The 26611-nt window shown below is 38.4% G+C and overlaps 1 long non-coding RNA gene across 2 annotated transcripts; it reads right to left on the reverse strand.

Moving 5' to 3' along the window:
- Positions 1–2335: 2335 nt before the first annotated feature.
- LOC142600145 (uncharacterized) lies at positions 2336–10157 on the reverse strand. Of its 2 annotated transcripts, XR_012833602.1 has the most exons (4): positions 9877–10151; positions 8562–8645; positions 4779–4973; positions 2336–3716 (listed from the first exon to the last, which is right to left on the reverse strand). It is a non-coding gene; the product is annotated as an uncharacterized LOC142600145 (long non-coding RNA). The 2 variants fall into 2 exon arrangements; XR_012833601.1 differs by lacking the exon at positions 8562–8645 and having other exon boundaries at positions 9877–10157.
- Between the last annotated feature and the right edge of the window lie 16454 nt (positions 10158–26611).

A 26611-nucleotide genomic window follows, 5' to 3' on the forward strand; every position in this document is an offset into this window, starting at 1 on the left:
CATTGGCCATTTCTCTTGGGCAGGGTGAAGCAGGTGACATCTGGAGAATCTTATGACCATTAGGAGAACACAATTAACTTTTTTAAGCTTTTGAATTAAAAAATATTTATTATTAATAAGCCTTAATTCCTCCTTTCACTAAATCCTAAATTCCCAGTAAATTTACTTTGAACTATGCTGCTATTTTCAGAGTAGTAGTTTTTTGCTAGTGCTTTCTAGCAAGTGTTTTCTAGTGTTTAGTGTTTCTTGCTAGAAGTGAGCTGCTTCTTGTAGCTCCTCATGTAAGAGATTCTGTCAGTTGGCAGGAAACCCAAGACTTAGACATTGTAGTTTTACATGCAAGTTCGTTCCAGGAATCATTTTTGGCTCTTTATCCTCTTTTCGTGCTACTGATCCAGAGACTTCAAATTGCTTTTTAAAATTAATTTAATGAACAAATGATGTTTTATTTCAGCTTGATATGCACTTAGCTGGTTTACTGGGGATACAGTTACCAAACATGACTCACCCCAGGATGATTATATTTCGGTTTCAGCCAGGTGCAGCTAGGACTTGGCAACTATCATCCTGAAGCTGGTGTCTGTGCTAATTCTGCACTTGGTGACCTTCACAATGTGGGTGTTTGGAATGATTCTGCTGGCACAAACGCAAATTCTCTCATACAACCATCTGTTCCTTGTGGAGAGGAATTTTCAACAGGTATCTGGGATGTTTCATCTACGGCATTCAGTTTTCAGCACATCTCCCGTATTTATGGTGGGAAAATAATGCCGTCACTGCCTCGAAGAAAGTAGGGCCACTAGTGATATTTAGAGATGTAATCCTTTATCTGTCTAAAATGTGAGGGGAATTCGCTGAGCACCTCCTCATCACTCTTCAACCTCAAGGCTGAAGATCCAAAGACTGGTCTTCAATCCCAAGGTCCTTATTATTCCCATTCTCCTATCGCATAACTCCACTTTTGCAAATCAATTCTTCCTTCTGTTTCTTATCATCACCCATGCCTTCCTACCCTGTCAGTTCTGGAGAATTAATAGTACATGGCAAGTTGATGGCAAAGAGTGTCCTCTAATCTAGGTGTGCCTAATGATAGCCCTGATGGAGTGTCTTTGATGCCCTGACTGAAGGAACTACAAATGTCATTCATAGAAATAAGCATACTTCTTTTTCTTAATTTGACCTACCTCGCACAGCCAGGGCTGGAAGAAGGTTTTCAGTTTTCCCATTTAACTACCAAGCCTAACAACTACTTCTTAACATAAGCCTTAGAGGACCCCTATTCCACTAAATCAAATGCCGGCATCTGTGCGGCATCTGTTTTAAGACAGATATGTCAGTATAAAATGACATTTTTGCTTGCTATATGCAAGTTAGTTTCCTTGAGGTCATTACTGATTTTATATACTCTTTGGAGACTTCCTGCTCTTCAGAAATTCCAGTACAGTTTATCTACCACTTAACTGTACTAAAAGAGGAAAGTAACATTTTGTATATAGGACAAAGTTTTTGCAATCTTAAAAAAAATAGGTGAAAAAAAATATAACTCTCATTTGAATATAAAAAATGAAGAGTTCTGTCTGCAATAACAGATTTATTAACTCATTATGAAGCATCAATTTATGCACAGAAAACAGAGATCCTATATAGGTGTCCAGGTGTTACAGGTTACATGATAATGATTCTGAAGCAAATATTGTCATTTATGTGGTGCACAGGGTACTTTGCAGTAAGATTCAGTGACTGCAGCAATTTCTCTTTTGGTACTTCTGAGAGATCTTTTATTTTAGGAAGTTGTCAGTTCGGAATAAATAAGTCTTTCATTTTATTCTTTCCCAAGATTCCAGGGTTAAACTAGGCTTTATTGGTGGGAAAGGAGAGGAATTATGCTGTCTTATGACATATTTTCCAAATAAATTCAGTGCTGCACATGGAAATATTTTGAACACTTAGTTCAAATTCCCTCATCTCATTTTAATTTGTGTTTCAGGTTTTCTACCCCCCAGTTTAGTGCGACATGCTCTACACAATGACATAAAATTTTAGGGTTCAATCCAAATGTCAACTTCTGTTGCTGTCAGGCCACTTGCAGGTGCTCAGTGCTCAGTGCTCTGCAGAAGCACAGTGTCACAGCCACATGGTACAGAATCTCTGCACCCTTCTGCTTCTTCAACTTAAATTTCATAGAATCACAGAATCATTTAGGTTGGAGAGGACCTTTAAGATCATCAAGACCAACTGCAAATATACCACTGCCAAGCCCACCACTAAACCTAAGCACCACATCCACACATCTTTTAAATACCTCCAGGGATGGTGACTTAACTACTTCCCTGAGCAGCCTGTTCCAGTGCTTGATAACCCTTTTGTTGAAGACATTTTTCCTGATATTCAATCTAAATCTCCCCGGTGCAACTTAAAGCCATTTCCTCTTGTCCTAAATTTCTTTCTTATTGAAATCCTATTAAAAATGTGCTGCCTTATATGTAGTTTATCGTACATTCATTTATCATTTAATCTTTGTAGTGGTTAAATCCTTTAATGTATCATTTTTGGAGACAGCTGGCATACAGAATGATAAGCAACATAAGACTCCAAACCAGGAAAGTCTCTCCAAGCAGCCAGTGGGTTTTTTACAGATAGATAGCTGTTCTCACTGCTTCTTCTCTTAACCAGTTGGATGCAGGCCAGTTTCAAATAAAAAGTTGTGCAGCTGTGTCAAACATAGTTTTATGGTCAAACTATCAAAGCTTTTCAAAGTATATGGCCCATTCAGAGCTTCTAATTTTCTTACGTTATTTAACTGGTTAGGATAAGTAGAGGTTTTGGAGCCAGAAAGGTGGGGAATCAAAATCAGTGTGAGCTGTAAACCTGAGTAACTAATGATGCACATACTCTTTATGTCCACAGCACTTCATTCTGAGTGCAATCATTGGGATAAAAATGTGCTGACAATATCTTGTACAAACTGGTGCTTCATCAAAATTCCACAAGTGCTGGAATGTATTCTTCAAGCGGTACTCTACCAGCATAGAAAGCTGGGAGGTCACTGATGCACTCCTCTTGAAAGCTTTGGATTTTTGAAAGCATCACACTAAGATGTTCTTCTGCCAGATACTAAAAGAAATGCTAGGTCTTGACTGGTTATGTTCAGGCTTATTTCTTTTAATGTTTAACAGTGCCTTCTAATGGCATCAGGTTTGTTGCAGAGAGATAGAGGAGGACCTTTCTCTTTTATTATTTTGGTCTGCAGAGAAAAAGATACTGCAGAGAAATCAATAACAGTTGAGAGGACTAGTATGGATGTCCTTTGTCTGACCCATGATCATATGGAAGAGAGACTCCTTGGGTAACTAGTATAAAGCCAGAAGAGTCGTGGTACCTTCCTGATATTCCACAAATCTGCTCATCCTTTTGCTTAAGATTTTCCTGTACATTTACTTTTTAGCCATACTTTGTTGTACTGTTGTTTCTGCAGCAACTGCTGCTTTTCAGTTCTTCTCATCCATCCTTTTAGTCTATTCCTTCTCCATTAAAGGATTAAAGATGTGTGTAAGACTGGAAAATAATATAAAACATCAATACAAAAACCAGAGACCCAGAGGCTAGTCACAAGGTACACTGCTGTGCAGGTTACAGTTGGACACCCTGTTCTGAGCACTTGCACTTCAGAATCCTACAGCTGTAGAAGCAAGAGTGGAAGACAAATCCATGGTAAGCTGGCAAAGAGGAAAGGGAAAAGGAGAGAAGTTATCTGTAAAACAAACAAATTGGAGCACATCTCCCACGAGGACAGGCTGAGAGAGTTGGGATTGTTCAGCCTGGAGAAAAGAAGGCTCCGGGGAGATCTAATTGCGGCCTTCCAGTACCTGAAGGGGCCTACAGGAAAGCTGGAGAGGGACTGTTTACAAGGGCATGGAGTGACACGACAAGGGGGAATGGATTTAAGCTTGAAGGAGGGACGACTTAGATTAGATATAAGGAAGAAATTCTTTACTGTTAGAGTGGTGAGGCACTGGCACAGGTTGCCCAGAGAAGCTGTGGATGCCCCCTCCCTGGCAGTGTTCAAGGCCAGGCTGGATGGGGCTTTGGGCAACCTGGTCTAGTGGAGGGTGTCCCTGCCCATGGCAGGGATGATCTTTAGATGATCTTTAAGGTCCCTTCCAAACTAAACTGTTCTATTATTCTATTAAATAAATAAATATCCAAGTAAGATCAAAGGATTACTTCAGATCAGAACATAAAGAAAGGCTAACTGTACAAAGGTCCAGAAATATATAAAAGAAGAGTTGTACCCTCTATAATTTCCTTTGTTATAGTACTGTTATTTTTGATGTCTAATCTTTTTAGCAGAAGTCACCATAAAATGCACGACTCCGACCTACATGGAAAGCTTCCCATAGCGTAATCAGGGAGACCAGGGAGGCAGGGGGATGCCACTGGGGAGGTTTCCAGTATAGATCGTATTTTATCCCTCCTAAACTGTAAGCCTGCAACTGTAAACTCTATAAGCTAAACAAACTATCAGTGTGATTCTGCTCTGTACATGGTTCAGGACAAACAGACATAATAAAATTAATTCAGGTAAATTGGCAACAGCTGATTGACAATAGACTGCATATTCTGAATTTGCACAATACAAAGATGAACTTGTAACATAAAGACAATTAAGTACAATAGAAAGAACAAAAAATATGCAGTTACAGTAACTAATAATCTTGAAAACTGCATAAAGAAACAGTAGTTTAGACACCTAACTCCTGTTGATCTATACAGCTTACCTTTGTGGGTATCCAAACGTGTCTGCCCACAGAACCACAGACAGCAGAGGTGTCACTGCCTAGCAATTTGTCAAGATAGAGCAAGGAAGAAATCTGGGTCATTTGGATAATTATCATTTGAATAATCATTATCATTCCAGACAACTCAGTCTGTTGCCTCAGGCATCTGAGCAATTTCATCCTGTCACCTCAGCCCTGTAAAGTACAGAAAAGCATTGTGTGAACTTAACAGAACTTATAGAAAAAAAGAAATGTGCAAAGGAGTGGTTTTGATTCCAGATATTTTAAATATTCTATACATTTTCAGGATAAATGGAATTTTTACAGGGATGTCTTTGTAGCCATTACCCTTATGATTAGTAATAGCTAATAACCCTGCTGCAGATCCCATAATGTTAAAGACAGCCAGGTAATTATAGAAGGTTCTGCCTGAAAAGGGGAATGATCCAAATATGCAAATTTTGAACCAAGACAAAAGACAAGGAAGGAAGCAGAGGAAGAGGAAAATAGTCACTTTCCATGTTATAATCTTTCTAAGCTCACTAGGATAAGAGATATTATAAGTTAAAAGGGAGGGTAGGAGGAAAGAAAAGAAACAAAGTGACAAAGATTAGCAGAAGAACAAACAGGACGGCAGTCAGAAAAAGAAGCAGGTTTCTTAGAGATGCTTAGCAGCACCTCTGAGCAGGAGGTAATTGCCAGTGCATAAAAAGAGCAAACTGGAAGCCAAGACAGAAAGCAATGATGGAGCACCAAGCACCTTGGTCAATATATTTGTAAATCTGCAGAAGGTCCCAGGAGGAAAAAAAAGTCATCCGGCTTTCTATTTGTTGAGATGGTAATCTTCCCGTGATATACATTTTCACTAAATTTCCTGACAGAAAAGAAATGCAACCACTCCTAAAGGTTGCTGGAAAAACAGAGAATTAGCTGGATTTGTTTTGTTTTAAAACACACACACAAATTTATTCCAATAGACAAGTAAATATTAAAAAAAAAAAAATGACCAATTAAATTTCTTTCTCTGGTATGGTCAGTTAAAACTAATTCTGGCAGATGAGGCAGCCTGAAACCAGATGGTAAGTCCTCGCTGTGCTTCAGAGTGAGAACTTAGAAAACAATGTCTTCTTCAGGCTGACCAGGAACTAACTAAACACCTGGCTTTTTATTGAGAGAATTTTTATAGGTATTATGGCGTTCTTGTCATGGGAGTCATATATTAGACAAAACAGCAGTCTGACTTCTATAGGAGCAGAAATGGGAAAATGGAAAGCTGTGCTCTGTTGGTTTTTGGCAGCAGGGATTTATTAGCAAATAATAAAAAAAATCAGTTAACTTTCATTTAGAAAGAATTTGTATTGAATAGTCATGAATCTGGCATGAATACTACAGTTTAACCACTTAATTTATAGCATTTGACCATGAACTTTGCCAAAGTTTGTGCTGCCCACATAGGCATTTAAGGTCTTAAAATATTTCCAGATATATTTGTCTGGCAATCACTTTTATAAGGAACCAGCTACTGAATTTTTTATACTTATTTGGTTCATATGAAATAGCATTTGTTGCTCTGGAACTGTTACTGCAGGTATCTTGGCTGGCAACTGAAAGCACCATACTTTTTACAGAATCACAGCATGGTAGACGTAGGAAGCAACCTCCAGAGATCATGTAGTCCAACCCACCTGCTCAGAGTTGCTCAGGGTCATTTCCAGTCAGACTTTTAATATCTCCATGGGTGGAGACTCTGCAATCTCTCTGGGCAACCTGTTCCAGTGTTTGATCACCCTCATGGTAAAAAAGTGTTTTCCTGTGTTTAAATACAATTTCTTATATGCCAGTTTGTGCAATGCTTGCAGTGTTCGTTGCCAAAACCTGAGAAAACCAAGGAAAGCACTAGGACAACTGCAGTGTGTTAGGCAGAGCTGAGGGTGCTCAAGCCAGGGCTACCAACAGCAGCTTTCCCAGCATCTGAGCTGGAATCAGCTAAAAGAAATGGCAAAGCCTTCACACGCGGTGTGACCTTGTAAGGTCAAGAACTGGAACCAGCCAAAATCTGATTCAGTCAACCTTGACTTAAGGAAAAAAAAAACAAAACCCACCAAAAAAAACCCCAACCCATGAGCAATGCATTCTGAGGTAGAGCAGTGACTAACCACCAGGACCAATGGAGGAGGGAAGGCTCATGACTATTGTGCAGCACATCCGGGAGTGCGAGGAGGTGGGGTGGAGGGGGAGCTGCAGGAGAAGGGAGTGAAGAGGGAAGGCAGCAGGAAAAGGTGATGACATAGTTTCATAGAATTGATTTATGAATCACTGACTTTGTGAAGTTAATTCCATACTCACCTTTCCCTCCGCTGCTCCCCCACTCCCAATAAAGTTGTCTCTGTTCTAAACCCTTGAACTCATTGTTTGTTAGTAGGGAAGTATTGCTCATGAGGGAGACAGAGACAATGTTCATTTAATTTCCCAGCTTTCCCAGGAGACTCTTGCGGGTATTATTTAAGGAGTGTTTTCAAAGGAACATATGTATACTGGCTCTCTTTACTACCCACAGCTCCTCTACCTAGACAACTTAATACATCAGTCAACATTTGCATGTCATCAGTTAATCAACAGTGAGGAAAGGTAAATTGAAATGAAATACTCTAACTGAATAATTTCATTAGTTTTGCTCTAATACAAATAGACGCCCTCGGAGATGCACATTCTCACTGGAGACCAGTAATAAATGTGTTAAGCGCATGAAAAGAAAGTGATACAATTGTGAAAACACACACGCAGGTAAAAGTTTCCCAAAGGCTGTGTGGGAGAGCGTGTAGCGGGAGCAGACATGATTTGGCTACCGCGTGTGCTACTGTAGGTGCAAGGAAGGAAGTCTCCAAATGGTGGATTTAACATGACTCTCCTCAGCCACATCACAAAGCGCCCGGGAGTGGCTTGTCCCTCCTGGCCCCTGTGGGAATCAATCTGAGGAAGCCTGATGCTATAGAGATGTTTCCTGTATATTGTGTGGGAAACTCAACTAAGTGCAAACTGCCGGCAACAATGAGACAATAAATTATAATAAACAGGAAAAATAGCATTGGCTCCTGAAATCAATGGCTGGAGCACATGAAACTTTCACAGCATTGATAAATGAATAAATATAACAAAAAGCATTGGGTTTTGAAAGAAAGGGCAGTTTTATCTGCACTAAAACGCTCCTTTTCTGTTAACTAAATACATGTAAAAAATAAACACCACTAAAGGATTTTGGCTGAGAGCTGGAGAGGTGGTTTAGAAAGCTGCACATAACTCCAGAGTCTGATTCCTCTGCTTGGCCCTGAAAACAGGAGCACAGTCTGAACAAACAGCCACCTTCTAGCAAGCCCATTGCATCAACTATCCACGTCTGCTACTCAGCCCACACAAAACGATCACATCTGAAACATAAGCCGGCCCTCTCCTCCTGAAAAATTATAAAAAACAGCAACAGAAACTGAGCTAAAAACTACTGGAAGCAACCTGCTGTCCAGTGAAGAAGACCTGGAATACTCTGAGGATTAAATGCTGTTCATCTTGTGCGTATATGGTATCTTATTGAATTCAAAGAATTGAGCAGTGAGAGCTGGAACGAGCAGGAGTAAAGAGTGTGCAGTACTTCAGAGGAGACACTGAAACACCTTGCAAGCCCAAGGGAACTGTAGTATTAAGCACTTGTCATTTAATGCCCTTGCAATATCCAGGCTCTGCAAAAGAGCTTAAGAAAATGCTTAACTTAGGTCAGGAGAGCAGTCCCACCTGAGGCAAAATTGAGTCCATCTCCAGACAGTCTCCAGAAGGCTCAGGACCTTGCGGGGCCAAGCTCTGAGGGACAATACCTGGCTGGGTAAAGCAGAAAGGTTTATCTTGCATTAGAGATCTCTGCTCTTCAACAACGAAAGATCTGAGAGAATCCCACCAAACATTTTTGAGGGGGCACAGATAAACTGTGTAGAGTGAAAAGTTACTCTTTCAATATCTTTGGGAAAAAAAGAAAAAAAAATTAAAAAGTTTAAGGAAAGCAGCAGCAGGAACACATAAACACACTCCAATTGTTCCTGAATTAATTTATTTCAATCAGATTTAGCTGAATCATATATCAATCATATATCAGTAGAAGACCATGACACAGGAGCAATAAGGTGCACAGGTTTAGAAAGAATACGCATTTTGCAAAATCAACTGCATTGCTTTTTTTCTAGTATTCCAGAACGAATTGTTGAAGAGAATGGAAGAGAAGTGATACAGTAGGATCTTAGTACAGTACTTGAGACTTTACCTCTTGCAGTATATAACGAAGAATTAGTTTCTTTTATTCCAGACAGGAAGAGTGCCTGCTTTAATGGAAACTGGCTAACTGACACATAGAAAGCAATGCTAGATGGCAATGACTTGGCTGTTGAATAGCTTCTTGTGAGAAGGGACTCAACACTATGAAGGCATTGAGCACTATCGTCATTTTATGTGGTGATTGGAAGGTTGATTCATTGTCTCAGCTAAACTAAAAAAATATATATATGAAATGTAGGCAATAAATAGTGTAAGAGGGTGCATAAAGTTCGGTTTCACAGTGAGAGGCAGCCTTCAATGGGAAGGGAAAGTAATTGCACTGTTCTGGTCACTGCAGAGTGCTGTGTTCAGATCTGGATACCTCATGACTGATACATGCAGCATACTCTAAAAGAAGCATGAAAAACAGTTAAGAGCATGTAAGGAATGATTTTTAAAAAATAACAGAGTTAAGTATGTCTAAGCTTGGCTAAGGCAGTAGAACACAATAGCAACCCCTAAATATTTAAACAACAAAGAAAGAGAAAACTTAGCAACAAAGGAAATAACCAGATTACCTGCAAGATACAGAAAAATGTTCCTACAGAAAGATCCATTAATGTCTGGGCTACAAATGACAGAAAGCCTGTCAGAAAGCACATTCAAAGTTAGATTGGACAAAATGCTAGTGAAAAATATAACAAAGAGTTGCTCTGTGCTAACAGCTTGATCCGGTTGATGCCTTAGTGTTTTCCATCTCTTTCAAAGCAGCTAAACATCAGAATAAATAAAATACATCACCTACCTTTTACCTTGTGAGTAGTAAAGTTATTAATATAATAAAATATTTCTGAGAATTCTTCCTTTTAGCATAAATAATCTTCACTTGTTAACTATCTATAAATAAATTGCTTTTATGGAAGAGGCATGTTAATAGTCCATCGACTACCCTGAAAAGCTGTTGAGCTGCATGTCGGCTTCATATTAACCATCATCCTAAATAGTTCATACATCTCTAAATGCTTCCTATATTACACTACACGAAGCAAATACAGTCGTGTATAAACAACTTCCAATTGCAAATGCAAAGGTAAGCATTGCGGCTGTGAGACGGAGCAGTAGAGGGCAGCACAGACCAGGAGTAACTGCAGACTTACCAACCCCAGAAAATACCATAGGTTTGTGGGAGGTGGAGAGGGGGATCTATAAGACTAAATGCATGCTGATCTCTCTTACGTGTGATGCCCAGTATATTTAAAACCACAGGAAGTTGTTACCAGCCCTTCATCAAAGAGTCTCCCCAGCCTCTGTCGTGGCCAGTCTGTGCTATATTCCTTTTCCAAGGTGACTTCATCCAGTGTTGCAGCTAATGTTTGCACTGCAAGGATCGCAGCACATACTTCATAGCTTCTCAGGTCACCTTCCTTTCCACCCCAGCCTTCCCCCCGCTACCCTCCACCTGATCTTAATCTTTAGGCAAAAATATCTTAGGCAGGATTTACTGGGGTAAAATCTGAAAATTTTTTTTCTTGTGTAAAAAAGGTCAGGAAATGTGTGGAATTTAATGGAAAATGCATGTTTATTTGGTGACAGTCTAGTGCAGTTGTGGTTTTTTTTTTTTTCTTATGTGATCCTTCCTTCTGTTCCTTCAAGTCTTTCCACAGACTAAAGACACAGGATTTGGAAAATGTCCTCTGTGGAACTGCATTGCAATCTTACCTCAGTGGCTGTATCCTCCTACCATCTCCTGAGATCTTTCCTTTAACTGTCTGGGCCTGATTTTTGCCTACCTTTTGTTTTACCCTCTGTAATGCTTTTGGCTCAGATCACAGTCTGTGTCCTACGGCCTTCAACTCTTTTCTTCCCACTCCATCTGGCTGGTTTTCAGTTGTTTGCAGCCTTCCCTTTAGACTGTTTTTCTTCTCCTCCAAAATCGAAGTAAACACACGTTTTAAGACAGTATGATTTCTAAAAAATATTTCTGCAGTCCTGTATCCTAAACTTCATTCTTTTATCGTTATGTTATGCTCTATGCACATACACGCAGGAGCACGCACACATACAATGAAAGTGCTTAACATAAACATTTTTGTAGCATTACAGGATGAAAGTGATCTCAGGCTGACCACTTATTTTCTGTGAATTCAGTTATGTTCAGAAACCATAGAAACAGAAAGGAAAAAAAATTATTATTATTATTATTATTTGCACTAATATATCAACTGGAAGCCTTTGTCATGAACTGGAGCCATATTGCACTAGGACCTTTAAAAGAACAGGCAAAGATTACTATATTCCTATTCCAAAAAAAGAAAGAACTTACCATGAAAGTGTAACACAAAGCACTAGGTGAATTATTTATTTGCATTTTTGTAAGGCGTGGATAACTGCACACAGTAAAAGTGAACAGGTCTCTGCTGTGAACCTCGTATGCTCTAAATAAACAGAAAAAACAAAGAAACCCAGAGGCATAAAGAAATAACATAAAAGAAGTTAGCACCACATGAATAGAAAGAAGCTCTCTTTCCTCCAAGACCAGTGTTCACTAACGCTGGCTATTTCTTTGCACATTCCACAATTTCATCTTTTTTGAGATAATAATAATGACCTTCAGTAGTCATCTTTATTGGCTGTAGCACATAGGACAGGAAAAAGTGTTCCCTTTTGCTTTTTGTTTTTTTTTCCTGTACCCATTACCACTGTGCACATTCAGATGTGAATTAAAAGTAAATTTTAGCAGTGTGAGTTATTTAGCAATATTCTTCCAAACACTTGAACTGTTAACCAGTCATAATTAAGTCTAATTATTCTGTAAAATTTGGATTTATTTATCAGCATTAATTCATTTAATAACACTAATACAAATGTATAAAATTGCATTTTTAAGAAAGAAAGCTCACACAGCCAAAAATACAAGCCCCAAACTTTCCAAAAACAGAGGTCTCAGACATGCTAAGTCTTTATGTTTTCCTTTAAAAAAAAATTTTGAAGATTCTTTAAATAAATAAATAAATAAATAAATAAATAAATAAATTTAAAAATAACAACAAAAAAATCCTGACTTTTTATTCTGATTCCTTAGGAGGAAGGAATTCAGTATCAAGGCAACAAAAGTGCCACATTTAAAGCAAGGATTCACCACTTATTCTTAGTTTTATGATGAAAGGAGGAAAGCTTGTCTGAAAATGGAGTCTTAATCCATTTTTGCTACAAAGCTAAAGAAAATCCATGCCTCTTTCAGCAGAAGTGAGAGTGATCAATTGCTATGCATATGCACGGGTGCCTGCATGTACATATGTAAGGGAAAAGTGCAAAAGAAGCCTGCCGCTGTCTTTCCTCTTACAGCACTGCTCTGCTGTGATCCAAGCGCTCTTGCAGGACATGTAGTAAATCTGCAGAACCTTGTTAAATAATAACTGCACAGCACTGGCAATTCAAAGTTTGCTGAGAAGAATATACATTGGTTTCTGTAAAGTGTTGAAGACTGGCAGAACTCTATTGATCCAAATTATTTGGTAGCCACTGGTTTCAGGCCAAAAAGGCCATGCTGAAGAAGTTTAGACTTCAAATATAGAGATGTCAGGAAGAGTGTAAATATTCACCATGGGTATGAAGATGTTCCTCAAACACAGATGGTGAACCTGCTGTGATATGGAGGCTTCACCTCCCCCCTCAGATCATGAGGAACTCCCTCAAGCACAGCCCAGCTGCCCATTTCAGCCACTGACTGTGAGAAAAGCTAAATGTAACTTACCTACCAGTCACCACCTGAAAAAAAGAGGCCTCCTGTTACCCTGAGAACGTTTGAGCAGATGACATGGAAGTCTTCCTAATACCTTCAAAGTTCTCTGGCTGAGCTAGCATTTAGCTAAGGGAAGGGTTCTGAGGAAGCATTACACATACTTCCTTTCCCTTCTCCCCAAAACTATGCTTTGGTCTGAGTTTTAGTGGGTGCTGATGTTTCTCTGAGGGTCAGTTACAGGTCAGAAGCCTGAGGACACTATCTAGAAGTGGCAGATCTTGGGATCCTGGACTTTCACTAGAGGAAGAGTCTGGGGGTGCTGAAGTGAATGACCCCGAGTAAGCAATTTCCATTTTCTGTCACTGCATGAGAAGAATATCCAGTTGGAAATTTAAGCCCACTGTCCATTGCTCCTAAATTCAAAATGGCCTAGAATCTCAGCCAAAATTGAGACACTCTCATGAATGAGACTGCGAAGCCTGGAAAGAGGAAAAGCCAAAACCAAAGGAAGATAAAAGACCCCTAAGAGGCTCCACTTCCAGCTAAAATTATTCCACTTACATACCATCCTTTCAGCATCACACTTAAGAAAATTAGCACTATCTAAACCTTGATAATGGAAGGACAATCAAACAGCACTGTAGATGCTATTACAAGGTCTTCAAGGAGTGATAAATACAGCCGAGAGCTATTTGTTTGACAGTTTGGACTGTGAACACAATTCCAACCAACATACATATAAGAAAGAAATACTATAGATCCCACAATAGGTCCCTGAGGGATACCAGATGACACTGAAGACACCAGAGATCAAAACAATAAATTTTACAAAATAAGAAAAAGAGTACAATTATAGCTGATGGTCAAAAGAGTCAAATGTCACATGGAAGTTCAAAAGCAGCAGGCAAATGTAGTAATAACCCTGCTGTGTACAAGTTCACATACACATTATCTGGATAGCCTTCAGAGAAAGAGAAAAATAAAACTCAAAATAATATCTATAGTTTATCTGCAGAGCTGTCTGCACTAACCTTTGACTGCAATGACAGTGTAAAGGAAAAGTTCTAGATTTTCAATTAACATTACTTTTGCTGCCCTAATTCCCTCCTCCAGCAGCCACCTTTCTGTAAAGATGAAAAATATTTCCCACATTCATTTGAGTAAGAAAGTAGATGTGATGATCAGACAGATAATTAGGAGGGGAAAAAATGGAAAAAATATCACAGAACAGACAAAACAAGACAAGATGTTTGATGTAATCAAACCACATTTATTTTGCCGGCTACTCCTCCACTTTCCCCATCCTTCATCTGTGCACTGTCTTCTTAGCTTATAAAATCTTTACTAAAGGAAATTTGTTTTCATACTAGCCAAAAATGTCAGTACATATTCTGGGCTGAGCATAATAGACAAACATCAATTTTATGAAGGTCATGAGATGCACCAAAACATTTGAAATTTTCAAACAACTAGCTGGCAAATACAAAGAAATTTCCCATAAATCAGAGTTTGTAAAATTAAAGTTTAAATGCATTATAATATTAACATTTTTATTAAGAGATCCAAATATGGTGAGCAGAAGTGAAAATGGTAGTTCTAATGCATAACTGCAGAAACATTTAGCATTCAGTTAGCCCCTGCTTACAGGGGCTGGTTTTGTTCAGGGGCTGCAAATGTATCATAATTATAGAGATTGTTATTATGTCATTAAACTTTCAGGATTTTGAATTTTGCCCTACATGGGAACAAATTAAGACCTTTCTAAGCATTCTAGGCAACCACACATCAGACAGAGAAATAAATCTGCAGGATAGCTCATCGCCCAACAGACAGACTTTGTCACACGTATTCAGCAAGAGAGAGCCAGAGTCTGCATCCCGGCACCTCCTGGACGTGGGAGGCCCAGATTTAAGACTGTGTTCCAAATTGTATGGAACAGAGAGTCGACTATGAATCTCTCCCATCTCAGCGGTGGCAGTGTCCCTCCACCAGACAATCTGCCCAGAACATGAGAAATCCTTGTCATAGAAATTTTCTGATGGGGGGGAAAAAAAAAAAAGTGTTTTTATAGGAAAGTTTTATTTTTAGCAATTTAGCATTTTTATGAGAAAATGACCAGTTAAAAATTAAACCACAAAAGGTAGAGTAAAACTATTCCATGGACACCGTCTAATTAATATATGGCAAAAATTGATGAAATGCTAATAACAATGCTAGCACTGAACATAGAGTATTTAAATTTAGGGCAAAAAGAAATAACAGATGGAAGAGAGATATATGCAGAGCTCTTACATTCATATATTCATCTACTTATGAATATATTAGCATCTGACTCACAAATAAAACATATTGAAGTAGTCACAGCAGCATTATCTACCAAAAAAGTCAATTGTGAATTTTTTAATGTGCTACCATTTATAAATGTAAACTCATTTAAAGACCACTTTTTTAGAAAATTATTGATTCTTTCTGTGCAATTAGGAAAAAGAAAAAGACTTTTCTGGTTAGCAGATTCAGTCCTGCGCCACTGCCATCGATAGGACTCTTGCCATCAACTTCAATGGGAAAAGAATTATACCCTGTGTTAGCTTTCAGCAATTACATTGACATTATCAGTGATTTACTGAGTGGTATTTCAAACATGATACCATATGTCAGCTGATACCAAGCAAGTTTGAGTGACAAAGTTCTGATCATAACCACTTGGTTAATAAATATCACAGCTATTGAGCCTCTAGAGCATTTAAACTCTGACAGCTAGGGCATCACCATAAAAAAAAAAAAAAAAAAAGCCTTGAAAAACCCTAGGAGACTCAGCTCTGAGTTCAAATGACTTCCTCTTAAGTCTTCCACTTCTCAAGTTGATTAAGATTCAGTACATAGCTCTGATTTGAAATCGAGCAGTTCAACTAAGGGGGAGGCTAGAAGTTTTCTCTCGTTGATAGGTAGAAGTGGGAAACAGTATTGCTAACGCTTTGTGATGATTTTCAGCCCTTTCAGATGTGCCGACATCCTTATGAATTTAGGCTGCTGAAATATGTTTGATTTTCTGAGCTACATTTCAGAGGCTTTTTAGAACTGCCCCACAGATCCAAGAAGGTTTTGTAGGCCACCAGTTGCAAAGCCCTGCTGTCTAAATACTAGGTTAAAAAATATATGGAAATATTTTTGTTCATCATAATTAAACTACATCATTTAAAATAGCTATGTCATTTTTATCCTGTATTGGTCCAAAGAATCTCCAGGGAATTATTTTTTCCTCTTGCTTTTACATCAGTTAAATGACATTGATTCCAGTTAAGTTATTTCTAATTCAAAGACATTTGAGAGCAGAGTTGGGCCATTTGTGCTTTAAAGAACATACACTTTCTTTATTTATTTTGCTTCATTTTAGTTGCAAATTATGAACATCTAACTTTACTCTTCTGGGCTTCGTTTACAGACAGATGAGTTGTTCAACATTGTAAAAGGTCTAGAGAGTTGGGGGGTGTCTCCATCTCTACACTAATTCCCCATACATTTTAATTCTGTGTTAATTCCCAAGAGTTCTCTTACATCTTGACACATTTTCCAGCGTATAAAGATGTAATAACTCTTTATCTGTTGGGAAAGCAAGCTAAAAAACGCCAACTTTCTTGTCTCCTTTAATTTTAATTTTTCTTATCCAAGTTCCCCAAATACCAAAACCAAGCCGAAAACATAAAAAACCCATCAAAAATATAAGAGGAAAACAATACCAAAGGAAAACTTAGCCAGTGTCATATTACTGGTAGTGCACAAATAATACTAGCTATTAACTTTCATTTTTAAGCAGCTTTTCTGAGTTAAAGATCTTTCAAAAGATAGAATTTCAAACACATTTTGTTAGAAAGGGCTATTTAGATAAGAAAAAAAAAAAAGAACAACCTACTCAACCTACAGAAGTAGTTTAAATCGTTATATTGTCTGTTTTGAATGATGTTCACAGAGAAGCACATCATTAAGGAAAGGGCAAGGTAAATAATGAATAGCTGACTATCAGCTGCAGAGAAATAAAAAAGCAGGATTCTACAAGCCAGAGAGCCTGGTGCTGCATCATTCAGTTAACAGGCTAAGAAAGTCTGAATTCGAGTTCTATACTGAGAGATCGGAAATGCAGGAAAAAGAGAAACTAGAACATCCAGGGTAAAATCAGCTGCTGTGTATACAGGCCAGAGGATGTTATTTGGCTGCAGGGGAACTGGTGTGGATCATCAGCTTGTACATCAGTCCATTAGCCTCATGCTGGTTAACTGTATTTTTTCAGCTGGGAAGTATTTAAGGCCACATGTTAAAGCTATTTTTTCCCCTCCCTACTAGACTTACAAGGAGGAACAGGAAGAAATTTAAAGTAAATTAAGAATAATAGTCAGGTATTGACTTGCTAAAATAACTTATTGAAGTCTTTTAGATCATATGAGGCTTAAAATCAGAAGGAGCAGAAAGAGGGAAATGACAGACAATGTACTGAAAACGAAAGATCAACTCAGAACATGAAAAGTTTGCATGGATTTTGAAGTCAGTAGTAAAACCTGTTAAGAGGAACAGGTGTTGCTTTCTGATTTAGCCATGGGCAATACCTGGAGTCAAGTCATGAAATCTCTGAAGGTTCACTCATGTGATCAGAAGAGGGATTCGGTGCTTGGTGGGGAATCTGAGGGTGCGGAATGGCAATACAGCTGTGCTAGCCCTTGCCAGCTGTTGCTGAAGGGAGGGACGGCTCCCTCCCATTGCCCTCTCCTCGCTCTTGCACAGGCTCTGGCATTCATCTGAGCTGGCAGTGAGCTGGATCAAAGAGCTAAACTGGCAGAATATTAACGCCCCCTTCCCCTGCAGCATGAATTGTACCAAAGAGCTGGAGCACCGTATTGGAGGAATTTTGAAAGCTGCATGTGGGCAGTAATGACATTTTTTAAATATGCCTCCCCCCTACCACTCGGAGCATGCAAATGCCTGGACTTCCTTACAAGACAGCTTGCCATCCCACATTTTCGGCCCAAACCCTCTGCGTGGCTGTAGCGTGAAACTGGAATGTGCGGATGGCATGTGGAAAGCTGCTGAGCGGTGCGTGTGGATGGCGGCGTTGTTTAATTTTGCATGCCCTTCTGCTGGTCAGCCGCCCTTCCAAACCTCACCCCCAGCCATTTAACCACACTGTAATCTGGGTAGTGGCTAGAAGTGCACTTTCCTTTAAGCTCCCCTTTTCTTTTCTCATTTATGGCTGCTATAAAAAAAATCCTCGTCTCTGAAAAATGTAACACTGAACTGGCTCTGGTGCAGCCTGAGTCTGTTTGGAGGGAATCCAGCATCTTCTATAAACAGTTCAATTTCACCATATTTAACGCAAGTGCCTCTAAATAATAGTAATATTTGGCTTTCAAATATTATTTTGGCCTTTGACCAATGTTCCATTTTATGTCCAGTCTCTATTACAATGTTTTTGACCTGTTATGTACTGATCTTTCTTTCAGTAGAGATAAACTTCTAAAAATAGCTCTTTATCTTCCCAAGACTCATTTATAATTTTACAGCAGATTAAAATTTCACTGATGAATGGGGAACTGCAGATGGAGCTTAGCCAACACTAAAATACCCAATCTCACTTTGGTATCTTCCAAGTATTTTCTTCTTCAACACAATGCTCTGATATTATTGCTGCTCAATGACCTCCACGTCATGATTCTGCAGTTAAAGACAATGAAATATCCAACAGTTGCATGTAACTGAGGTCAAAGGGATGACTGATAGGTCTTTTGGGAACAGAAGGCTGAATGTGATGTGAAAAAAAGGAAAGAAGTAAAAAATAAAGCCCTCAAAATATATCCCCAAAATTCTGGCTTGTGGGCAAATAGCCTGTCAATTCAGACAGAATTGAACTGGATGCTGAATTATCTTTATAAAGCATGACAGAGAGATCATACTTTCCTCCTAGGAATTTCATAGTAACTTTGGAGTAAAGACTCTAGTTTGTAATTATGTTTACACTACTGTTTAGTTGGAACAAACACTATTATTGAGTACAGAGACTTCCTTGCCCCACAGACATCTTCACTGGTTCTACATCTCCATATCTACTTACAGGCACTTGTCTGCCACAAGATGTCTTGCTTAATGAGAGGTTAATTTATATGTGCTTGATAACAATTCAACAATACTGGTCTAGAAAATTATCAGTATCAAATGAACAATTTACCACAGCGTAAGCAAAGGTGAGAAGGCAAGTTATATTGGTTATTTGGTACCTATCTGTCCGGCTGTCCTTCTGCACCTTGCCCCCAGTGAAAGGGTATGATGGGGAAAAACCTAAATATGGAGAGTTACAGGAGAACAAATGGTGCAGTGTAAGTGCAGTGCTTGTTCACCCTCTGGAAACATGTCCACTTGCATAATTACAACAATACAACTCACTTCTCTTACTCATTCTGTAAAAGCAATCTGGCTTCTCTCATCATTTGAAATACAGAGCAGTTTTTCTAACTCAGCTCATCTTGATTGCACTGAGGCAGGAGCCAGTAACATGAACATCACAGTCATCAGAGATGACTGGGCTGCACATGGTGAGGAAATGGTGAGAGGCAGTGAAGGGGAGGACGATGTCTTCAGCTGGGCCAGATGCAGGCAAAAATGGATGAGGGACCTCAACCATAAACTCGTGTAAAGGTTTCAGGAGAAATTTATCTTGATGCAGGAGAAAATTACATTCATTTTTCTTAGTACACTTTCTTTTTTTTTTTAAAGATACACAGTCTTATCATTAATACAGTGCACTCAAGGTAAGGCTCCTCCTATCCTTTTCTCTACCTGCTCATGCTCAGACACGCAAATCCTTGCCTATGGCCTCAAAACCATACTCTGTGCCGTGACCCTGGCAGTACTTACTAATCCAGCAGCACACCTTTGACTGAATGCCTGAAAATCTCTCCTAATTGAATGTGCCATATTTCCAGCCTCTCTTCCAAGGCCCTAGAAAACACTTGCTTGAGACAGAATTCAGAAATTAATGACTCTTGTAAACTGAAAACCTCCATTAGGAATAAAGCAGAGTTTATCAAACTCCTGCTGCCTGTAACCAGCCCCAGCTAAGCTCAGGACTCCAGAGGTGAAACGTTACCATGTTTATGTGCTGAATGATCTGTCTCCTAGAAACTGTACATGTGTAAAACATCTATAGACTATAGGTACTGGCTAGAGAGAATATTGTGAACCATATTCTCATTTGATATGGGCAGGCAAACATCTATTGACTCCAGTAGAACTAAATCAATTTACTTCAAGATATTTTTATTGTATTTTATACATTATGGGAGTTAAGGTCCTGTGTCTGTCACTGTGGAACAATCATTTCCTCTTCATTCACTTAAATAACTTAGCAACCATTTTTTCTCCCTACCTAAACATTTTTGCTCTGTTAGTGACTGTAAAACTTCCAATGTCATCTACCTCTGCTTCCCAATTGGAACATTTTGTTTGGAATTCATTGCGTTTTTTTCCCAGAAAAGTATAAACTCCTCCTTTACCACAATAAAACACGTGTACGTTTTACAGGCAGTTATATAAAGAATAGATTTTCAAGAAATGTTTAAAAAAAAAAAAAAGACAACTAACTCAAATGCTTATTTTGGAGAATCTTTTCATTAGATTATAAGATCTGTTGCCAAGAACACTGGGTGTTCCCTTCCCCCTGCCTTAACTGATAGAAATGCCTGAAGATAATTGGTTTCTAAAAGGTAAGAAGGTACTTGAAACTCGATCTACTGCCAGCAGAGGTAGGTCCTTCAGGTAGCTAGAGAGGCTTTGCTAATAAGATCCTAGTTCAATCATTTACATTTCTTTGGTGGTTATTTTCTTATGCAAATTAACAACCAACAACTGACTGTTAAACGAATTGCCTCTCTCTTAATGAAAACATCCAGCTTCTTCTTTCTTATGAGTTTACAGAAGGTTATTTGTTTGGATTATTATAATCCACACTACTTTGATGTTCACACCACACTGGGGTTTAGAAAACAACCCTATTATCTGCAATTGCAACTGCAAAGTTCCTCCCTTCAGAGAAATACTACTACGTTTTAATCAAAGGATGTAAAGACAAATATGTTATATACAACATAATGAAGGCAGCCTAGGATATCCAATGGCTTTTTTTTTTTTTTTAAATAACGAAGCAAGCCACCATGAGTTTCTTTATAGATATTCAAAGCAAGGAGGTAGGAAGTGTCTAATAAAATTAAAAGAGGAACTGTTTGCACATTTTCTATCATTCAATTAACATGCTAACAGGGTATAACCCTCAAAGCAGTTAAGTAAAAGGAATAGGGTAACGGTATTTTAAGCTCTGTATTTCTTTTTCTTTAACAGGAAGCAGGCCTTCAACCTGGGGAGGTGGTGATGGAGGGGATAAACCAAAGTTAGATCAGTGGGGAGCTTTCATCATGTCTCCTGGATTGAACACAGGAAAGAAAATAATATCCTTAATTCCCTTCTACATTTTACAAGAATGACAGAGACAGTGAAGGACTGTGACGTAACTACGGTGTGGTAAAAGCAAATGGTTAACTGCATGCAAATGCAGTGTTAAACCTTAATTTGCTGCTTTATTTCTGTTCTCACACTATCTGAAAGCTGCTGCTGCTGCTACCAGGCGTCAGGAACATGATCCTATTTTGTTTGATGTCACAAAAGATCAAGCTGAACTTTCCTTAGCCTCTGGCTATGTTGAATTCTGTAATGAAGAGTTAATCTATGCGCAACTCAAAGGTTGAAATGATACTTTCTTCTGTTCTCGGTAAAGGTGTAAATCCTTGCAGATATTCTGAACCCTCCTGGGAGATCCTTCCTCATAACACATCGTAGTCTGCTGAGGATTATTTTTAGATTCTTTTTTTTAAAGCAAAGCTTGTCAGAACTCTGCAAATATTTACTGGTTAAAGCTCAAACAAAGACATCGAATGCTTGAAGAGGGTAATTTTTTCCGCTCAATCGTAAGGCACTCTCCTGCCTATAAAAATAATTTTACTTATTTTCTTCAAGTTTATTTATCATTTACCAATAACCATTTCTTGTGGTGCTTGTAATGAAATCAAGCAGGACCAATGCCCGTTGTATTATGCGCTGCATATTAGAAGTTAGCCTCTGGTCACAAAGCTATTTCAAACACTGTACTGTGGAATCTCATGCATTTTCATCGGACACTGTTTGTGGTTTCATAGCTCAAGCATATTTTTAAATGTCTCTTCCACTTTGTCATCTCTCAACTTTTATTACAAAGTGCTAAATATGCTTATAACGCTGCGAAGCACACATTCCCATCAGCTGAAGAAACAAGTGAGTAACTAGTCACAGTACTCTACTGACAGGATGGAAATTGTGCAATATGTCAGACTTGACTCCATTTTCAGCTATTTGTTTTACTTATTATTTATTTACATGCTTAATTAAGATAGAAAACTTCTCTCGGAGAAAGTAATTCATTTTTTTAACTCTGAAAGTGCATATGAAGACATCTGAGAGTAAAACTCTTTCAGTAGCACAGAAAAAAAAATCTGCAAAACAACATCTAAGAAATATTCTTTAAGAGTAATTATAGATTATCGCCTTTCAGCTCTAGTTATTAACTTTCCATGACAAGAAATAAAAACAGTGCATGAATATTTCCACCCCACTTTGTCTGTATTACTAAGGGGGACTTTTTTACAATCAGGAGGGAGTCCTTTTTTGGTTCTCTCTGTTAACAATGGACCATGAATAAGGGGCAAACAGATCTTCTGCAACTACGTCTGTGCTGGCAAAAGCTGTGGGTTTACGTCACAATCAGTTTGAGCTAGTCTTGTGAAGGTTATTAAGTCCTATGGGAGAAGCATAACATTAACCTTAGCTAACAATGAGCACAAACTCTTGTTGCTACTAGGATTTTAAACAAAGAAAGCCAAATTAGTTAGCAGCGTTTTAAAAGTGAAAAGCAGTGAAGACATTGTGAAATACTCCACTGCAATAATGGGTGAATATTGGAGAATTAATGGATAAGGTTGGATTTGTGCATTGATTAGCACAATGGAGTTCAAAGTCGCTGGGTTCCATCCAAATATGAGCATTAAATAAGAATAATAATGAAAATATTCATTCAGTAAGATACATATCTGTCTTTATCTGAACCTCTTGAACTCATTAAACTCTAATCAAAAGAACAGTAAGACCTGATTTCATTTATGTCTTGCTTCTGATTGAACCAAAATACTTATGAAAACTATCTTTCCACAGGAATGTAGTCAGATCTTTTTTCAGTACTGTTGATAGCTTGGAAGTGAAAAAATCTCTCTTAAGTATCAATAAGAAGTTTAAGTCAAGATAAATTATAAATTAAAAGGTTAAATTTAGGTGCAGCTGAAATTTGGAAAAAAAATTTGGACTAGATTTTATATCTTGACTGAATTTGATCTGGATGCAGACAAGTATCAGTCAGATGACAAAAAATTGTTTCAGAACTCCTAAAATACAAACATACATACACTTTCTCCAGTTGCTTCCATTAGTGCATTTTTTAAACAAAGTGCACTTACAGGATAAATTTCACACAAATCACCATTTTACTGCTGATGCTAATGGAAACCCATTGCCCAGGAAGAATTTCAACTTTAGTTAGTTTTCAGATCATATATTTATAGTGCAACACTTCTGTACAGATGTACAGTGTAGCTGTGTTATATTCATGAACTCATATTTATGAAACAGCTGCTAAAATGCACGAGGCAAATTGCATCAAAAATTAGAGTTTCTGCTCTGACATCAGGGCTACTTAGCTGACTATCCATAGCACGTGCCATTGCTCCATTGCACGTGGACAACTATTGGAGTAAATAGGACTTACTCATAAAATAAGAAATTACTGAATATAATAGAGTTACAACATTTCTGGTTATATATGCATTTGCATGTTCAGGAAAACTACACAAATATCTGCGGTCACTCTACTCATGAGCATCTTACAGTCTGAATTAGAACTGCATCCTCTACTTTTCCCTGAAATGCTTGAACCCTTCAATGCTGGTGCCATAACTCACTGCTGCCGATGGCCCTGTATACATCCAGGCGCTTTGACGTCCTGCCAAAGAAGGAGGAGGCAGCCTAGTTTCGTGTAACTGGTTGTATGAATTCTCAGTGTGCTTTGAGTCTTCTGAGAATTATCTTTCCCAGCCCAGGTGTGGGTCATGGACCTCTAACTGTCAGGGCCTGATACAAGCTTAAGACAAGGGAATTCAAACACAGCTGGGGAATGTGGGTTTCTGCGTGTTGGTGCAAGGAATGTGAATTTCCAAGAAATAATGATGGTGGGAGGAAAATACCAGGCATATTGACTGCTGACAGAAGCCACATTTGTGCCAAAACTAAGAAAGAAATAGTCGAGAGCAGGCATTCTTCTGAAGCTGTTACCCCTGTAAGACTGCCAGCTGAAAGGGAAAGTGTGATATCTAGGACACTGTAAAGCAGTGTCTCTATGGCACACAGCTTTCAGCAAATTAACCATCTTCAATTTAGGGCATCTGTATGCTATGTATCAACAATGCATGTTTTTCTTCAGTCCTCCATTCTCTTTTAAAATTTGTATATTGTGTCCTCCTCTCTCTCCCTAATTTAGTAGCTTCATGTTGTGTGTTGATATATGTGGCAGACAGAAACAAACGTAAACAAAAGAATGCTCTCTTTTTTACCCCAGGAAAAAAAAACAAAACACCAAAACCAAAACCCCACAACCCAAAACAAACAACAAAACAATTAATTCATTTATAAAAGTAAGGCTTTCTGGCTACACAATGATTCATCATGTTAACAAAATAACAGCGGCGGATTTTCAGACTGTGGCTGGATTCAGCCATGGAAAAATATAATGTGTTGACAAAAAAAAACCAAAATTGCATTATATGATTTACATCTATACAGACACATTTCTTGCCTTCTATCTTATTATCTCTGGCACAGTTTGCTAAAATTTTACTATTTTAATCTGATATTACTGCTAAATATATAAGACATAATGCTCTTATCCATGAACCAACTTTAAGCAAAATCACAAGGATTCAGAAATGTAGATGAGTGCTAAAAAAACCCCAAACCCCAAACTGAGAGGGAGAAAGAAGAGAGGAGAGGAGAAGGAATGAACAGTTATCCAAACTAGCATATGCAAACGAAACATATGGTTGAGCCTGCTTATTCCACAAGTAATATACTCATTGAGGATGACTCATAAACACATGAAGTATAATACTTAGTACAATCTAAAATAACAAAAAAACAGCCCATAAGACTGGTTTAAATGTAAAATGTTTATACTGAAGAAAAAAAAAATCAAAAACTTAAAGTTCTTTGTATTTGCCTTAAGTATGTGCTATATACAAATATACTAGCTTTTTTTCCTTCTTTGTTCCTTCTTTTGTAAGGAAATGAAGCAGTAGCCGCAACCACACTGTGATACATGAACTCATCTCTAGTCTGCAGAAACTGAGTTTTTTGAATAAATGCTACATTTTAAAGTGAGCTGATGTATGAGTTCATACACAAGTTCACAAAGTGGAAAGAGTTTTATATTGACAAAATCAGCATAACAGAGTTTGAAGAATATCAAAGATCCATGTTGGGTTCTTTAATCTGTCCAAAAACCAAAACATCATTGAATTCTTTGGTGAAACAGTAAAGTTTGCAAAATCTTTACCCTCTACAGAACAACTCAAGCTCTCAGCCGAGTCTAAAACCTCTGGTCCATAACTGCCTATATGAAGTCAACAAAATGTTGCGTATTAACTGCTGGATTTTAGCCAATAACTGTCATCCTAACATAATGTCAGGACATGGTCAGGACCTAAAACCAAAACTTGACATTAGGATATTTTCCTAGGCCTGACAGTGTAGACGTATGCTTATACTCAAGTCATCAGGAAGCTCCCCAAAACACAGAGCAGAGGATAACACCTTCTACATTACGACAAAAGGCACCGTTTGCCTAGAAGGAGCAGGAGGTTGCCCTCTGTTTTCTAAATGATACCTGGACCGTGGCCAAGTCATTCTCAGTGGACCAGGTTAACGAGGTCCATCAGATGGGTTCTTTTGGGGGTGGACAGACTCTGGAGAACATCTGCCTCCCAGTCTTGATCGCCTCATCTCCCCACGGCTGGGGTGGAGGGCAGAGGGACAGCATCAGCTCTTCTCCCACCCCTTGCCAGGCACAGAGGGCATTCAGCTAGTTGCATTGTGTTTGCTGATCAAGCAGCCATTCCCCCGTTTCCTCCAGGTAGAAGTGTCCCCTGGGTTACATCTGGCCTATCAACTGTAATTGGACTATCTGCTGGTTTGCATAATCTAATTAGCCACTCTTTTCACCTTCCCTGCTAAGGAGAGCAAAGACCTTTGCTTAACCTTTCACTTTCACAATTTAACTCATTATTAAAATACAGCTACACAGTGACTTCTCTGCCCTTTCCCAGTCTTTTTTCTCCCTCCCCAAATCTTAACTTTATTCAGTAATTGTTGCTATCTGTCCTTACCCTGAAAACTAAAAAAAAAAAAAAAATGCAATCATCTCATTGATCATTTGTCTTGCTACCAGGAACTGCACAGACATAAAGGGAAAGAATAACAGAATAAACCTGTAGGAGACAAACATATACTACCCAGCCGATAAGAGATTTAAAACATTTAGGTGGGTAAAGTTCAACGCTAGAATTGAGGTGAAATACAAGGAATTCAAAATTCGTATAAAAGTATATTTGAGTATGATTATATTAAAACTAAA

This window comes from Balearica regulorum, chromosome 1, assembly GCF_011004875.1.
Source record: "Balearica regulorum gibbericeps isolate bBalReg1 chromosome 1, bBalReg1.pri, whole genome shotgun sequence".
NCBI classification, from domain to species: Eukaryota; Metazoa; Chordata; class Aves; order Gruiformes; family Gruidae; genus Balearica; species Balearica regulorum.